At 46.5% G+C, this 16248-nt stretch overlaps 1 protein-coding gene and 1 long non-coding RNA gene across 5 annotated transcripts in view; one reads left to right on the top strand and one right to left on the bottom strand.

Moving 5' to 3' along the window:
• Window positions 1–5707: 5707 nt before the first annotated feature.
• LOC122234647 overlaps window positions 5708–16248 on the top strand; it is a 19074-nt gene continuing 8533 nt past the window's right edge. Inside the window, exons 1-5 of the long non-coding RNA XR_006212526.1 lie at window positions 5708–6503; window positions 7537–7576; window positions 10492–10651; window positions 11011–11573; window positions 13774–13948. This is a non-coding gene — a long non-coding RNA (uncharacterized LOC122234647). The remainder of the gene's footprint in view (window positions 6504–7536; window positions 7577–10491; window positions 10652–11010; window positions 11574–13773; window positions 13949–16248) is intronic.
• The window catches only part of LOC122234646 (leucine carboxyl methyltransferase 1-like), a 23401-nt gene continuing 18718 nt past the window's right edge, over window positions 11566–16248 (bottom strand). For 2 of the 4 annotated variants that reach the window (XR_006212522.1, XR_006212524.1), the window contains exons 5-6: window positions 13272–13363; window positions 11566–11784 (exon numbers count right to left, since the gene is read on the bottom strand). The gene's annotated coding sequence lies outside the window, so the exon portion shown is untranslated. The remainder of the gene's footprint in view (window positions 11785–13271; window positions 13364–16248) is intronic. The other 2 variants (XR_006212521.1, XR_006212523.1) reach the window with 1 other exon arrangement.

Raw genomic sequence — 16248 nt, 5'->3', positions numbered from 1 at the left:
TATCCTCAGGTACATTACATAATGAGTGCAGGGACAGAATCTTGAGGGAACGCATTCACGACTAGGTACAGGTTTGATACAAGATTCAGAAAATAAAGCGGATTCTGTTGAAAATCCGACCGACCCTGTGGTTTATAGAAGAAACTGCTTTTGAATAGGAGGAGCCTCTTTGTAGCCAGTGACACGAAAACAATATTAAGTTCATCTCAGCTCTCCAGGTTTCAAGACTCATTTCTGAAGTCTTGCTATTCCCTGTGAATTACAGCTTATTCATTACTTGCCTAGACTCCTTCCTTTTGATTGGTCCCAGCATGGTTCTCTCTGTCCTTTCTCACAGTTCTTTTTTTTAAGTGTCTTCCTTATCAGAGATACTTCGGCCTGTTGTCCACTTGATCTCTCCATTCATGTTTCATTAGCAGTTTTTCCATCATTTCTGAATGGGTTCGTTAAATTTCTGCCTCCTAAAGAGTTTATAGTAGAAATGGTAGACTGAGTGACCAGGTACTCAAATGAAAATAAATGTTCAGAACTGCACAGAAATTCTTCTAAGCAATGACCAGCTCCCTGTCAGTGTGAACATTTAGAAGTCTACCAACTTGGTACCTGCCACATGGTCGCTGGATACTTTGATGCATAGACAGGACTGGCCACTTGAACCCATGCCCGTCTGTACCTTGGGGAAATACACGAAAGTACTTCTACTTCACTAGGTACAGTGGGTGCAGGATAGATGTAGCGTGGGCGCTGGCATGGGGTCGCTGAGACGTGCCCAGGGGTCCGTGAAGCCTTCTCGGACATGGGACACCTGAATAATCTTGAGAACAGGAAGGTAGGGGTGATGGGTGGTAGAGAATTCCCAGGGAGAAGAAAAATTCTCGGGGGAAACCTAACCCACTGACCATCTTGTCCTTTAACTTCATGTTTTGTTTGTTTGCTTTAAATTGGAAAAAGGCAACACTATCTGATTGCTAGCAGTGGAAAAAGTCTGTTCAGCTCTTATTTTCCAATGAGGTAGTGAACTAACGGCTGTTTGTAGATCCATATGTTCTTAAGTCCAGAGCAATTGTGGTGGTTAAATTCACAAGCCTCTGGATGCATTTCCATCCAATAGATAGAGTAAGTTGGTTCTTAAAAGCTTTGAAGGTCTAAAATCAGGGGGCTTAGGTGGCTCATAGTTAAGTAACCAGCTCTTGATTTTGGCTCAGGTCATGATCCCACGGTTCATGGGTTCGAGCCCCGTCCCGTGTCAGGCTCTGCGCTGATAGCTTGAAGCCTGCTTAGGATTCTCTCTCTCTCTCTCTCTCTCTCTCTCTCTCTCTCTCTCTCTCTCCCTCCCTCCCTCCCTCCCTCCCTCCCTCCCTCCCTCTCTCTCTCTCTCTCTCTCTCTCTCTCTCTCTTCTCTCAAAATAAATCAACATTAATAACAAGGTTTAAAACCAGTGTACCCTTATTTTCTTTGCTTAATAATAACTGACAGCCATCTTTCCCCAAAATAGACAGTTTTTAATTTTTTCTGCTAAGGTTGAAATGAATGTGCCCCATATGTGTCTGTGAAAATCTGTGGAGGCATCATTTCTCACAGTGAAGCTTCTCATGTCCTTAATTTGCATCATGCTTGTTCATCTCCCCTTAGAACCTTTTCACTACTCTCACGGCTTTTACCTTCTTGGACACGCTAGGATGTGTAACGTTCCTCAGACAACCCCAAGATGGCAGGGCTAAAACACACGAACACCTGTGGCCGTGGACGTCGACTCTTAGAGATGGGCAGTATCGATCGGCCTTTGTGCTCATCGGTGGAGAACCATTGTTCGAAAAGCTTCCGGGCCAGTTTTGGGGGATCGTGGTTTGAGGACCACTGCAGTAGAATTGGGGGAGCCCATATGTGCAGAAGGTTGAGGAAGCCAAGCTGGTGATTGAGGAGGTGTCCTGTGGTGGCAGGTGAGCCAGGACTGTGGAGGAAGGGGAAGGGACACGAGTGAAAGTCGAGTCAGGAAGCAGGGAGTCAGGAAGCAGGAAGCGATAGCAGCAGCCTAAGGGAGAGGTGATGGCCCCCAGAGCAGGACAATGGCATGGGACTGACGTGAGAAACTATTTAGCACCATGGCTTTAGGGGCGAAGAAGGGAGGGGTTGGCGTGATTCGGGTTACGTCTGGATGTTATTTACTGAAGTCGTGACGCAGTGATTATTCGCTTTTCCATTCGTTTCAGATGCTTCTCTTTTTTGAACCATAGAATTCTCACACCTGCCTCGACTTTCTGTTGACTTTGTTTTCATCGACACGTGGCTTCGGGTGGGTGTGTTTGTGCGCACCGACACCACACTGTGCTAATAATAACTGTGGGTGTGTAATGTGTTCTCAATCTGGCAGAGCTGGGCTCCTTTGGCTTTCCTTTTTCAGTTGCTGTCTCCCATTTCTGTGTAGAAGTGAATTTTGGTATCGTTTCTAGTTCTAGGAAAATGCTATGATTGTGATTGGTCGAGAGCACATTAATCCATATATTTAGTGGGTCCCTGCTATGGGGTGGGTCCTGAGAACCCAAAAATAAGTAAATCCCAGGCATTGATGGCCTGGCATATCTGTGAACTAAACTTTGGGGAGGATTGATGTCCTTTCCCATGAGCCTGGCACGTCTCTTTCTACACACAAAGGTTTTCTGTGCTTCCTGAGGGCTTTGTTGTCATTGGAAGAGTGCCTGATTAGTTCAGTTGGCAAACGTGAGTGATGTTAATGTCTGTCCATATCTTTATGTACTAAATAAAGATGTGCTAAATTAGTCACAGCTGATCATTTTTGTTACTTCTTTGAATTTCTACGTATGTATTATCTATGTTTTTATTTCTCCTTTTCCTTTTCTTTCAGCAATTTCTTTTTCATCTCTCATTTAATTGGTTAGACTCGAAAATAATGTGTAGCTGTATAATTGTTTCTAGGAATATTGTCTAAAGGGCGTGATTTCACCCTAATTAGGCATTCCAGAAATGTGGTAAGGTGAAGTCGTGTTTAAGTGCGAATGTCCTAATCTGAGTGGTTCTCAGTGGAAATCTACAAGCATTTTCCCTCTGCTTTTGGAGCCACACACCTTGTAGTGTGTCTGATGCTTGAGCCTTTGTTCCAAGGCTCAGTCATAAGATTGGCAGGCGTGTGGCTTAAAGGCAGAATACTGAATTGAGGTAGCCTAACCGTATGGAGAAAACAATCACAGTGCACTTGGACTGAGGAAGGAACTGGAAGAGAAATTTGAAATGGAGCCTATGTGGCAATAGGTTTTTATTTGTTCGTTAGTTTTAATTTTTAAAAGGTTTTTATTTTTGAGAGAGAGAGAGAAAATGTGAGCAGGGGAGGGGCAGAGAGAGAGGGAGACACAGAATCCGAAGCAGGCTCCGGGCTCTGAGCTGTCAGCACAGAGCCCAACACGGGGCTCAAACCTACAGATCGCGAGATCGTGACAGGAGCTGACGTCGGATGCTTAATTGACTGAGCCACCCAGGCGCCCCGGCAATATATGTTAACATAACTTCTAAAGAAGTGATCAGCAGGTCACAGGGCAGTGGACTTAACTGCAGCCTTTGACTCTTAGAACAGTCTTTAGGAATAGAAACCTTGCTCCCTGTAGATGTTACAGGGAGGTTCTGACGGCCTCTTCCCCCCCAAAAAATCATCCACACACACAAATTGGCAGAGAATTTCACGGACTCCACAGACCTCTTCAAGCCCATGGCCAAGAACCCCGGGCTAGTTCCTGGAGAGATGTGTAGTCACGGCCCCCACGCTAGAAACACATCTGTGGAGAAGTGCTGTTTACAGGTGTCTACCTCCCGTGTAGGTGGGTGGTGTTCCGCTGTTCTCCAGAACACACACTTGACGTCTGTGAGAGCCTTGCCCAGAAAAGCTGAGATGGGATATTCTCCATGATGAGCTCTGGCGATCCCATGAAATTACTTTCCCTGAATAATCGGCTTCTTTTGATAGTCAGTCCGTTCCATAATGTTTTCAAAGCTTTTAGGTGAGGGCTTAAGAAAACGAAGACTCCTGTGGGGCAGCTGGAGTCTAGTAAAGAGTAACTGGACTCGAGTCCGTGTGGTCCCCCAGCTCTCTGTCTGACCTTGGCCGCCCGAGCCTCCCGGCTGCGCTCCCACGCTGGTGAGACGGGGCTCCTGCTACCACCTGGGAACCGGCCCTGGGAGATTTAAGAAGGCGGCATGAGGTAAGGAGGCATCAGAAGACAGGGAGGAAACAGTATGAAACAACAGGTTAGCACTGGAAAAAGCAGGCGGGTTAGATTTTACCTCACCATTAGGGGCCAAAGTCGATTCCAAACGGATGAAGAGTTTCAAGTGAAAACCCAGAACCACAGAATGGAGGAAAAGATGGAAAGTTCTTCATGCTCTGGCATAAAAGTACAGAGAATGAACAATAAAAGATAACCATGCAAATAAAACCACCATTGTAAACTTAACCACACAAGAATTAAACTTCTGTCTGCCTATCTCATAATTAAAATTATGGCCAATGACTAGTTGGAAACAGGAGCAGACACCACGGTGCATTAATATCTTTAATGTATAAAGCTGTGTTATCGATCAGTTGAAAGATCTCGCGGTTCAGATGTTAGATTGAGCCCTGCATCAGATTCTGTGCACTGATCTCGAGGAGCCTGCTTGGGATTCTCCCTCTCTCTCTGCCCCTCCCCTATTCACACTCTCCCTGGCTCTCTCAAAATAAATAAGTAAACTTAAAAAAAAAAATCACATCTCCGTAAAAACCAAGTTTCTGTGGCTAATACACTCTTTGAATGGGCACCGTGGCCAGTATTCTGAGTAATTGCTAGACTTTCCCTGGGTAAAAATTCTCCTGGCACATTCTCTGATAAAGATGAACACTCCCAAACAGTTCAGCATAGAAAGGGCTGAGCCTTGGACCAGACACAGTGATGAGAAAGATCGAGTCATTTGGAGCACATATTGGGGGAGGTAGGGACCATGGTGGTTCCCTAAAATTAAGGTGGGGATAGCATAGACCAATGGGGGTATCTTTGTGTGAAGGAGCCACCCCAATTTGTATGTTACATTCCAGACTCATGATTCGTCACGAAAAGTAATCTTCCCAGATAGCCTGTATTCATGGTTTAGACGATTTAATATTATTAAAACCTCCATACTACCCAAAGCTGTCTACAGATTCAGTACAGTTCCTATCAACATTCTAATGGCATTCTTCACAAAAAAAAGAAAAACAATTGTAAAATCCACATGGAACCACAAACGACTGAAACAGCAAAAGCAATCCTGAGCTAGAAGAACAAGGCTGGAGGCGTCACACTTCCCGATTTCAAACTCCTTGATCCTTGAACAACGTGGTTTTGAATTGCATGCGTCCACTTATATGCAGATTTTTTACAGTACTATACTGTAGATGTACTTTCTCTTCCATACAATTTGCTTAGTAACATTTTCTTTCTAGGGGTGCCTGGCTGGCTCAGTCGGTTAAGCGTCCAACTTCGACTCAGGTCATGGTCTCGCAGTTCGTGAGTTCGAACCCTGCATTGGGCTCTGTGCTAACAGCTCAGAGTCTGAAGCCTGGTTTGGATTCTGTCTCCCTCTCTCTGTCCCTCACCTGCGCGCACACACACACACACACACACACACACACACACACACTCTCTCTCTCTCTCTCTCTCTCTCTCTCTCTCTCTCAAAAGTAAATATTAAAAAAATTTAAAAAGTAATTACATTTTCTAACTTTCTTTATTGTAAGAATACATTAAATAATGCACATAACATATAATACATGTTAGCCAACTATTTATGTTCTCAGTGATGTTTCTGGTCAACAGTAGCTACTAGTAGTTAAATTTTCAGGGAGTTAAAAGTTACGTGCCAATTTCTCACTGCACAGGGTCAACACCCCTAACTCCTATGTTGGTCAAGGGTTGGCTATATATTACAAAGCAGTAGTCATCAAAATAGGATGGTATTGGCATAAAAAAGATACATGAATGGAACAGACTAGAAAGCCCAGAAATAAACCTGATTAAGAAGAGATATTGGATCTCTTTCTAAAATTAATTTTATCAATGTAATATGTGGCTGAGTGTCCATAAAGGCAGGAAACATAGTGTCAACTTATTTTCAAGCTGTATGTTAACATTTTCGCATAATATGTTCCACATAGATTTCAGTCTCCAGATACCTTTTTAGGTAAAGTACCTCTAAGTTGAAAGCAAAGGGTCTGGTTGGTAAAATGAAAACAAGGATAAGAAATACATTGATTTGCTTTGTAATCAAATGACTTGATTACAGGGGAGTCAAATGACTCGACTTAAATCGCTGTTTGAACCAGAAGTCCCACTATGGCACCTCGATTGCCATCATGCTGGGTATTACGTACAGCAACAGTGCTGCCCCTTTGGACTGCAGAGGAGTCCTCGGAAAGTACCGTGATCTGGCAACTGAGGCTCGAGCAACTCAGGATGTTCCTCTGCCGGTTGATGGCCGCCAGGTCGGCTTTCTGGAAAGGTCTACATAGTTAATGATAATTGGAAAGCATGAGTGGGAGAAAGCTGTGAAAATACTTTGTTTCTTTTTAAAGTAAAAATGAGATGCCTGAAGGAAGGAGTACTCAGTTGTTACTATTTGTGTGTGTGGTATTGAATCACGTTCCTGGATTTGTGACAAACTTGTTTCAGTAAGGCTGTGCAGCTCAGAAATGATCATTTTAGAAACTGAAGGTTCGGCTTCTCTACAGCGGTCTTTTTTTATTTTATTTTTTTAATTTATTTGAAGTAGGCTCCATGCCCAATGTGGGGCTCAAACTCATGACCCCCAGATCTAGAGTTGCACATTCTACCGACTGAGCCAGCGAGGCGCCTCTAGAGCAGTCTTTTCTGCAAGGGTGGCCTGTGGGTCTCGACCATGGAATTCTGGGAGGAAAGGGCCTCTTAAAGAAGCAGGATCTTGTTCCAGACCTGCTTTTGAACAGAGGTGAGGCCTGGAAACTGGCATTTTAAATCAGCACACTCCCCACCCTCCGTGATTCTATCCACGCCCAGGTCTGGGAGCCACTGGTCTTGAGGCTTTGTTCTTGTTTGGGGTTGCTATTCTTTGCAGACTTTTGTTTGCTGGTTTTTTTTTCTTTGGTTTTGCTCAAGGAGCCCTCTGATGTCAACATTGGTGGAATTTCTCCCCATGTTATCATTCATTTCTGCCTGTTTTGTTTATTTTTTATTTTTTTATTTTAGAGAGCGAGAGCGTGCATACACAAGCGGGGAACGGGGGGAGACAGGGGCCGAGGGAGACGGAGAGGACCCCAAGCAGGCACCACCCTCCACACAGAGCCCGACGTGGGGTTTGATCCCACGACCCTGGATCATGACCTGAGCTGAAGTCAAGAGTTGAACGCTCAACCGACCGAGCCACCCAGGCGTCCGTCCCTAGCTGTTTTGTTTTAAACTCTGGGATAGTCATTATTACATTTCACGAGTTCCTTTGCATTTCTGGATTTCTGACTCTGAGCTTTTCATTTTTTCCCACAGAGCTGAGAAAACAGAAGTCCTCAGTGAAGATCTGTTACAGGTAACAAAATAAAATCTTCTTAAAGTGCTTTGCTTAAAGAGGAAAACAAAACAAAGCCTCATCGGCGAGAACTGAAGCAGATCTGTGTACGTACGTCTGTATGTATGATCTGAGACATGATGAGACTGATCGGCATGGTCCCGAGCAGGAAAGAAAAGCAGTTGGGTTGCACGGTGATAAAAAGGGGATCTGGAACTTCAGTGTCATGTTGTGAAGTTCAAATGGGGCTGTCCTGCTTTCAAGTGCCAGGTGTCGGGGTGGGGTGGGGGAGGCGCTGGCTGGCCTGGCCGGTCCACCGGCACTGCAGCCTGGTCACGGGTCCCAGGCAGGCTGCGGGCCTTCGCTCGCTGCTATGACGGTGTCCTTGATGGGACAGGCCCTGCCGGCAACAGCCTAGAGTTTCCACTTCTTGCCTCTCATGCTATCATCCTCCACTTCTGGGCTGAGTTGGCTCCTGAAGGACTTAGAGTCTCAGTGACGGTGACCAGACCTGTCAGAACCACCCTGAGGCCCTGAGGTGGCCTGTGATCAGCCTGGACTTTTCTGCCCTGCAGGAGGGATATTTCCTGAGGGGCCTCGGCCGGGGCCACTGCACTTCGTCTCTCACAGGCTTCCCTAACTTTGGGGCTGGGGGTTTCTTCCAGAAGGCCTGGGACCCTTTGTACACATCCCTTCACTCGGCCTCAACCCCGTTCCGTCTCCACCCACCCCAGAGCATGCCGGGAAAGACAGAACCCTTCTGCACTGAGGTTTCTCTTAAGCCTCCTTGCTTGTGTCCTTGCTTCTCATTCCATGACCTTCGGCAGGTCTTTTCACCTGAGCCCCTGAAGACCAGCAGTCTGCTCCCGGGTGACTTTCTGTCTCTTCCCATAGAGAGGAGCCGGCATAGCTTAGAAAAATGGTGCCATGCCAGCCCATGTCAGAATATCCTTCTAAATTATGACAGCCACCTGCAGGTAGAAGATTCTAAGAGCACATTTTTTTTTTTTGTTTTGTTTTTTTTAAGGACCAGAAGTTTTTATTAAGAGTAGGAGGGTTTTTTTTTTTAAGAATTATTAGATAATCATATTCTTTTTTTTTCATTTTTCTTTTTAATGTTTATTTTATTTTTGAGAGAGAGAGAGAGAGAGAGAATGTGAGCAGGGGAGGGGCAGAGAGAGAGGGAGACACAGAATCTGAAGCAGGCTCCAGGCTCTGAGCTGTCAGCACACAGCCCAATATGGGGCTTGAACTCCTGAACCGTGAATTCATGAGCTGAGCCAAAATTGGACACTTAACCAACTGAGCCACCCGGGAGCCCTGACAATCTTATTCTTAGTAATATTTCCTCATTGGCTTTTATCGTATATTTCAGCTTCACTTTCAGACTTTCAGAAATGTTGCTTGGGCTCGATAACCTTTAACTAGACTAGGTTTCACATCGGTGTTCTCTCTCCCACATCCCACGTTAGTAATAAATATGCACAATCTCCTTGAACCCTTGAAGCCCCAAACCTTGCAGGCAGTTTGAGGACTGCAGAATTCCCACAGGAGGCAGGTGGCAACTGTCTGCTCCTGTCCCTTTCATAGAACATCCACGGGGGCCTCAAGAGTTTGCCAGTTTCAAGGAACTCCTTGTTTCATTATGAAGATGCTTACCCGCCCCCCCCCCCCCCCCCCCCCACAATCCCCTCTCTGTCAGCACAGAGCCTGACGCAGGGCTCAAACTCACGGACCGCAAGATGGTGACCTGAGCGGAAGTCAGATGCTTAACTGACAGAGCCACCCAGGCGCCCTCCTTTTTTTTTTTTTTTTTTTTTTTCTTAAGTAGGCCCCACACCCAATGTGGGGCTTGAACTCACGACCCTGAGATCAAGAGTCAGTTGCATGCTCTACCGACTGAGCCAGCCAGGTGCCCCCCCCCACCCCGCATTTAAAATGTACACCCTTCCACTCAGCAGTTCTGCCTTTAAGAGTTTACCCTATATGTACAAAGATGTACGTTCCAGAATATTGACTGCAGCCTCACAGCTGCATCACAGCTGTAACCGAGGAGAGCTGGGTTCAAGAGGTTATGGCACACTCACACAGCTGGAGGATATGCAGCTATCTGAAAGAATGCGATGGGTCTGTGTGCACCGACCTGGCACAGTCTCTAAGGCTCACCGTGGAATTCGAAAAGCAAACTGTAGAGTAAATAACGTGCAGAGTACGCTACTATCTACGTCAAGAGCAAGTGGGGGACATACGTGCTTCCACACGCGTAGCTCACTTCTGGAAGAACAGGCAAGGGCACTTGTGTCTTGAGAGAAGGTGGGAGACTCGTGGTGAGGGGAGCAGGATGGAAGGGTGGTCTTCGTACTCTACGCTGCCTTCTTCTGTTTTGTTTTATCATGTGCTTGTATGATTTTTTTCAAAAGAGCATTTAAATATAAGCTTTAAAATATATACACAAAGAGGCGCCTGGGTGGCTCGGTCGGTTAAGCGTCCGACTCTTGATTTTGGCTCAGGTCACGACCTCACGGTTCATGGGTTCAAGGCCCTCACCTCGGACTCTGCACCGACATCATAGAGCCGGCTTGGGATTCTCTCTCTCCCTCTCTCGCTGCCCCTTCCCCACTCACACTCTGCTCTCTCTCTTAAAATAAAAATAAGTTCAAAGAAAAAATCTGCAAAACACAGGGATTGTGCAGAATTGCCACCGCACTGGGTGCTCTGGGAGTGCGACAGGTGTGACGGCTCGTTTTGACCAAAATAACCTGCTTTGGCACAAACCCTATCTCCGTTAGTGGCTAATGAGTTCCTCTCGAGGTGCTGTGGTTTAGCCTGTATTAGCAGATTAACATGGTTCAAGTATATCTAGTGAGGGTTGGAGGTTTGAGGTTTGTTTTGTGTTTGTGTTTACATTAAAGACAGTTATGCCTTTAATCAATCAGAATTGTTCGCCGTGAAACTAACTCTCGCCAATCCGCACCTGCTCGCTTCAGCTTGAGGCAGTCTGCTGTACGCTTCCAGCACGTCGACGGCTGATGTTGTTTCCCACCCGTTCGACAGGAGCCGTTCTTTCTAGAATGTGCAGCGGAGAGAAAAGGCAAGGTACGAGGCACTGTTGCACGAATCCAAGGCACTCTTGGAGCACATGAGAACTTGTCTCAGATGACTCCTTTTTCAAAAGCCCGTCCCAGCCCCCATCTTTCTTCTTTTTCTTTTCCAATTTTCTACACCGAACATGCATTGTTATCATGAGAGAGAAGTCACTAATGTATATTTAAAGAGAAATAAAGCAAGGAACTTCTCCGTGAGCAAGAGTGTTTGAATGCGTTCGAGGCGTAATGTGACATATCCCACCTATTTAATAGGGGCAGGGGTGGGTGGTGTCTCCTCAGCAAAAAAAAAGAGAAAACCAAACAAACTAAAAAATAATAAATAAAAGATATTTAAACTCTCTATTACAGATTCTAAGAAATGTAAGCGACGTGTCAAGTGCAAAGTTTGGACCAAGTTTGGATCCTGTTTCAAACACACCACCTATAGAATTTTTTTCTGTTTTTTTTTTTTTTTTAAACAACTGGGGAAATCCAAACACGGACTGTGGAGTAGGTGCTATGGAGGAGTTTCGGCTGCTGTGTGAGGTACAATAATGATGTTACCGTTATCCCGGGGTGGGGGAAGAAAATGCTTACTGGTAGGAGATTCACATGGAAGTATTTATGGGGGTAATGCTATACTCTCTGGATGTGCCTTAAAATATTCCAATGACAATACCGACAAAAAATGGGGATAAATAAAACAATATTGAAAGATGTGAGTCACCAAAGTTGGCTGATGGGACGTGGGTTTTCGTCCTACTGTTCCCTCTACGTTCATGTTGTTTGCAAATATGCATACTGAAAACTTGGACTAATAGGGTATGGGAAATGGGAATGTGTATTTTCCAAACCAAGATGGCGGCCCAGGTCTTGGACTTCTTTAGCGTGACGAGCCAGCAGCCCACGTGGAACCCCAGCTGCCCGTTCAGGTGGGCACGCGACAGGGCTTCTCACATTCTCTGATCTGAGAAGGGAGTGTGCCCTTCCCTGGGGGGTTAAGGGTACCAAAGGATGTCCCCGCCCTGCTCTCCGACCTGTGACTCTCACGGCTTGCAGGTCTCCACTCCCGCCAGGTCACACTGTCGCCTCCGCAGGTTTTCGATCACGATCTGTCCGAACCGGTCGGTCGTCCATGTTCACCTGGGAAGGGAAAGAGGAGGCTGGGCGATGCCAGAAGGGCTTCTCGAATACGCAAAATCAGACAACAGTATTCTGTTTCTGAGCCGTCAAGGCTGATGTTTGCTAATAACCCAGTGCAGTCAACGGAGTGGGGTGCGGGCCCGGCACGCGGGGCTGACGAGAGCGTCGTCTGCTGCCGCCCCCTGCGGGGCAACCGGGCGGTGTGCGCTCGGCCTGGGAGCCGGTCAGACCACTGAGCGGCTGCTCCACAGGTAGACTCCCACGTGCACGCCAGGTGGAAGAGGGTTTACTCCGCAGCATGATGTGTAACGGGACCTATGACGGAAAGGACTCACATGCCCATCCGCTGGGGTTAAAGCAGTTGTGGCATGGTCGTTTAATGAAATATTACATTGCCATGAAAACAGCAAGAGGACATCCAAGTAGATGTAGGTACAGACGTAGACACACAGACACAGATACAGATGTGGAATGATTCTCAGATAACAGACTCTCGAAAAGTACAGTACAGAGGGCTGTGCATAACATGCTCCTGTCTGCCCTTAAGAAAAAAAAAATCTAGGGGCGCCTGGGTGGCTCAGTTGGTTGAGCGCCGACTTCGGCTCAGGTCACGATCTCGCGGTCCGTGAGTTCGAGCCCCGCATCGGGCCCCTGTGCTGACAGCTCAGAGCCCGGAGCCTGTTTCAATTCTGTGTCTCCCTCTCTCTGACCCTCCCCCATTCATGCTCTGTCTCTCTCTGTCTCAAAAATAAAATAAAACATTAAAAAAAAAAAAAAATTTTTTTTTAAAAAAGAAAAAAAAATCTCTAGCTACATTTATATATGCGCAGAATAATTCTGGAATCTGGCAGTGTTGCTTCCCAGGTTGGAGGACTCACTAAGGTCCGGGGTAGAAGTGAGACTTACCTTTCCCTGCATACCCTTTTGTACTATTTGATTTTTTTTTGAAGTTTTGCATGTGGTGTTACTTATCTAATGAGAAACCATTTAAAACCCCCTTCTTACGATGTTTATTCATTTTTGAGAGAGACAGAGCATGAACGAGGGGAGGGGCAGAGAGAGAGGGAACCCCAGAATGCGAAGCAGGCTCCAGGGTCCGAGCTGTGAGCCCAGAGCTCGACGTGGGGCTCGAACTCTTGAGCCGTGAGATCATGACCTGAGCCAAAACCAGATGCTTAGCTGACTGAGCCACCCATGTGCCCCCCATTTACCACTTCAAAAAAACCATTAACGTATCTATACGCACAAATGTCACAAAACATACATAATACACCGCGCACTATTATTACTTTGTCCCCAAACGTCAACAGTTTACTATACGAAATGATTCCCAGAGCTCCTGTGACAACGGTGGCAGGCAAGAAGCAGCATCACTCTCTGTCGGTGGACGTGTGAGGGTTACGTGGCATGAATGGTCACACTGGGTGCCTGTGAGCACGTGCTCCGTCGTCTTCCTGCCTGGGTCTGAATCCTGGCCTGAAACTTACCAGCCGTGAGGCCGTGCGGCCGTGGGCAGCAGGCTGTCCAATCCCTCTGTGCTTCGGTCCCCTCACCGGCCACACGCGCCACACCCTGGTTACTGTGACAAGTAGGTTAATACAGGTCACACTCATGGAAGGTGCCAGCTGTATAGCAAGCAACTTCTACAAGTTCGCTACCCTTATTATATCAGTACTGAAATTTGCATCACTCAGGGCGCCTCGGTCGGTAAGCGACCGACTCTTGATTTTTGGCTCAGGTCATGATCTCACAGTTTGTGGGTTTGAGCCCCGCACTGGGCTCTGTGCTCACAGCATGGAACCTGCTTGGGATTCTGTCTGTCTCTCTACCCCTCCCCTGCTTGCTCTCTCTCTAAAAAATAAATATTTTAAAAAAAGTTTTTTTCATCATTCATGTGGTTTTTGTCATTTTAAAATACTGATTAGGAAATCATGGAAGGCATGTGAGCAATTAGTACACCTGAGGAGGCTGATGGTTTGCATTTGTTAGGAAATTGCTGAATTCACTGAAAACGGACACATCCCCAGGCTTGCTCCCAAGTGACTGGGTCCATGGTCAAGATTCACTTCGGCAGCCACGGATAGTGCTGGCAGGGCAGGAAAACCCTGGGGTGCACACCGCAGGAAGAGGAGAAGCCCCGGATAGCACGTCAACTATCAGGGCGGTAAGAGGTGGAGAGCCCCGTCGTGACCCAAAGTTTCAGACCGTAACAACGTGAGCACTGAGCAAGGTTTTGTCTGGCTTGCTACAAATTCTCCCCCGGCATGCCCGCACATGGTGACGAGGTGGCCCTGCAGACCCCTTGCTCCGAGGCAGTCTAGTTCCCTTCCCCTGGAATCTGGGTTAGGCCCGTGACTTGCTGTGGCCAATACAACAGTAGCAAACACGACGCAAGCGGAAGCTGAAAATCACTTGCACGTTGGCCCTTGCCCTCTTGCTAGGAAGTCTGAACCCGTGTGGCAATGAACCCAAGCTGGCTTGCTATCGGAGGGGAGGCCCTGTGCCTGAGAATGAGGCATCCACATAGGAGGGAACCCCAGGGGACCTCAGCTACAGGAGTGAACCCGAGGGGACCTCAGCTGCAGCTGGCTCCAGTGGAAGAACCACCCAGCTAAGCCCCGTCCAAATGGTCCCCTCACACAATCCCGAGCAACTTGTGAACTGCTCTGAATTGTGAGTTGTTCGAGACCGCTGAGGCTGCAGAGATTTTGGTACACATCAAAAGCTGACTGATAAAATGCAGAAATACTGCTATGCCTTTAACAGAATCTAATTCTTCTTACACAAACTTTTATCATCAAGAATTAAAAACAACACGAACAGTCTTCAGCCAATGACACATTAGCATGCGGTCTGAGTTACCAGACCCGAAGTAACGAACAAATTACGAAACAGGAAAAGCAATAAACTCCTACAGAAATCTCTAAACGCTTTACAGTTGGAAGGGAACACAGGCAGCCCTAAATCATGTGAGCTCTGCTGATTTATTCCGGCTCCTTCTGACTCCTTTACTGGATCCTCCTCCTTCTCTGCCCCTTTACGCTGCTGTTCCTCACGGCTGGTTGCTATTTTTCTCACACAGCAAGTAGGTTACTTTTGCCCGTTTTTATTGGCGGGGAATTTCAAAACAAGTAAATTGTCTGAACTGAAAATACCCAAGAGATTTGCTGAAAAGAACATCGTGTAGTTAGTGTCAGAATGTAACCCATGCAGTTAGACTCAGTGCCTGGACTCATGATCTCTAGAGAGAAAGGCTACCCACAAGTGCTGCTGGCTTTGAGCTGACAGTCCCGACCATCCACTGCTACTGTTCATCAGGATTTCCTTTTTTCTTTTTTTTCTTTTTTTGACAAGGAAATGTTGTATAACTCAAGTGACTTAAAAATATACATCCAGGGGTGCCTGGGTGGCTCAGTCGGTTAAGCATCCAACTTCAGCTCAAGTCATAATCTCACAGTCCATGGCTTCGAGCCCCACATCGGGCTCTGCTCACGGCTCCGAGCCTGGGGCCTGCTTCGGAGTCGGTGTCTCCCTTTCTCTCTGCTCCTCCCCGGCTCGTGCTCACACTCTCTCTCAAAAATAAATAAACACTAAAAGAAATTAAAAATATATATCCAGGTGCGCCTGGGTACCTCGGTCAGTTGAGCATCTGACTCTTGATTTCGGCTCAGGTCATGATCCCAGGGTTATGGGATTGAGCCCTGTGTTGCGCTCCATGCTGAGCATGCAGGCTGCTTGGGATCTTATCTCTCTCTCTCGTTTCCTCTACCCCTCTCCCTGACTTGCACATCCTCTCTTTCTCTCTCTCCAAAATAAGAATATATGTATGTGTATACAAATACACACACACATATGTATGCATATATCTACAAATGCTCTCTGGACCCAACTGGGTCATGGTACAAAGAATGAGAGAACTAAATCCAGAGGATAGACAATGAAGTCCAAGTTGCAGATGAAGTTGAAAATCAGAAAGAAAAACATTAAAAGGAAGTTTAAAGTAAGCAATTTTTTTTAACCTAAGTCTAAACCCCCAGATTATATCAGTAGGAACGATTAGAAAAAGTGAGTGGAAAAAAAAGTTTCAAAACCTCAATAGGTTGGTAATTAGAGAAAAACAGTTCCAAAAACGTTTTAATTTATTTAAAAAATTTTTTAAATGTTTATTTATTTTTGAGAGACAGAGCACAAGCCGGGGAGGGGCAGAGAGAGAGGGAGACACAGATCTGAAGCAGGCTCCAGGCCTCCAGGCTCCAAGCTGTCAGCACAGAGCCTGATGCAGGGCTCGAACCTATGAACCATGAGATCATGAACTGAGCTGAAGTCGGATGCTTAACCGACTGAGCTACCCAGGTGCCCCTCCAAAAACCTTTTTAATGCAAAAGGCACCGACTATTACATACGGTATTACCACATGGGGGGAAGCCAGGTGGAGAAGGCTACGTGGGAATTTCCTGTACAACT

The sequence above is a fragment of the Panthera tigris genome, chromosome E3, assembly GCF_018350195.1.
Source record: "Panthera tigris isolate Pti1 chromosome E3, P.tigris_Pti1_mat1.1, whole genome shotgun sequence".
NCBI classification, from domain to species: Eukaryota; Metazoa; Chordata; class Mammalia; order Carnivora; family Felidae; genus Panthera; species Panthera tigris.
The sequence above is the reverse complement of the archived record's forward strand: the minus strand, read 5'-3'. Positions and strand labels throughout refer to the sequence as shown.